The sequence below is a fragment of the Perkinsus marinus genome, assembly GCF_000006405.1.
Source record: "Perkinsus marinus ATCC 50983 genomic scaffold scf_1104296953776, whole genome shotgun sequence".
In the NCBI taxonomy this organism is placed as follows: Eukaryota; Perkinsozoa; order Perkinsida; family Perkinsidae; genus Perkinsus; species Perkinsus marinus.
In genome coordinates, this window is record NW_003208376.1 from 1 (window position 1) to 1,021 (window position 1,021).

At 45.6% G+C, this 1,021-nt stretch overlaps 5 non-coding genes across 5 annotated transcripts; all 5 read left to right on the top strand.

Annotated features, from left to right (window-relative positions):
• The first annotated feature begins 148 nt into the window (after positions 1–148).
• Positions 149–220, top strand: Pmar_PMAR028053. Its single transcript has one exon. It is a non-coding gene; the product is annotated as a tRNA-Thr (tRNA).
• Positions 221–322: 102 nt separating this feature from the next.
• Positions 323–394, top strand: Pmar_PMAR028054. Its single transcript has one exon. It is a non-coding gene; the product is annotated as a tRNA-Thr (tRNA).
• A 102-nt stretch (positions 395–496) lies between these two features.
• Pmar_PMAR028055 lies at positions 497–568 on the top strand. The gene has a single exon. It is a non-coding gene; the product is annotated as a tRNA-Thr (tRNA).
• Positions 569–670: 102 nt separating this feature from the next.
• Pmar_PMAR028056 lies at positions 671–742 on the top strand. The gene has a single exon. It is a non-coding gene; the product is annotated as a tRNA-Thr (tRNA).
• A 102-nt stretch (positions 743–844) lies between these two features.
• Pmar_PMAR028057 lies at positions 845–917 on the top strand. The gene has a single exon. It is a non-coding gene; the product is annotated as a tRNA-Thr (tRNA).
• The last annotated feature ends 104 nt before the right edge of the window (positions 918–1,021 follow it).

Below are 1,021 nucleotides of genomic sequence, written 5' to 3' on the forward strand. Positions count from 1 at the left end.
TCTGCTTTGTAGCAGAAGGTCGTCAGTTCAATCCTGTCAAGTGGCTTATAGCACCATAAATTTCTGGTCTGGTACGAGAACCAGGAGCAGGATGGCCCATTCTGTGAACGGGACAGGAAAATTATTGATTCATATACTTAATCTGTGCGTCACTTTAGCTTAGTGGTAGAGCGTCTGCTTCGTAAGTATAAGGTCGTCAGTTCAATCCTGACAAGTGGCTTACAGCAGCATTAGGCTCTAGTCGGGTATGAGGAGCAGGAGCAGGTTTGCTCACTCCCCTAAGGATACAGGAAGATTATTGATTTATGCAGTTATTTCGTGTGTCACTTTAGCTTAGTGGCAGAGCGTCTGCTTCGTAAGCAGAAGGTCGTCAGTTCAATCCTGGCAAGTGACTTATAGCACCATAAATTTCTGGTCTGGTACGAGAACCAGGAGCAGGATGGCCCATTCTGTGAACGGGACAGGAAAATTATTGATTCATATACTTAATCTGTGCGCCACTTTAGCTTAGTGGTAGAGCGTCCGCTTCGTAAACAGAAGGTCGTCAGTTCAATCCTGGCAAGTGGCTTACAGCAGTATTAGGCTCTAGTCGGGTATGAGGAGCAGGAGCAGGTTTGCTCACTCCGCAAAGGATACAGGAAGATTAGTGATTTATGCATTTATTTTGTGTACCACTTTAGCTTAGTGGCAGAGCGTCTGCTTTGTAAGCAGAAGGTCGTCAGTTCAATCCTGTCAAGTGGCTTATAGCACCATAAATTTCTGGTCTGGTACGAGAACCAGGAGCAGGATGGCCCATTCTGTGAACGGGACAGGAAAATTATTGATTCATATACTTAATCTGTGCGTCACTTTAGCTTAGTGGTAGAGCGTCTGCTTCGTAAGCATAAGGGTTGTCAGTTCAATCCTGGCAAGTGGCTTACAGCAGCATTAGGCTCTAGTCGGGTATGAGGAGCAGGAGCAGGTTTGCTCACTCCCCAAAGGATAGAGGAGATTATTGATTTATGCAGTTATTCCGTGTGTC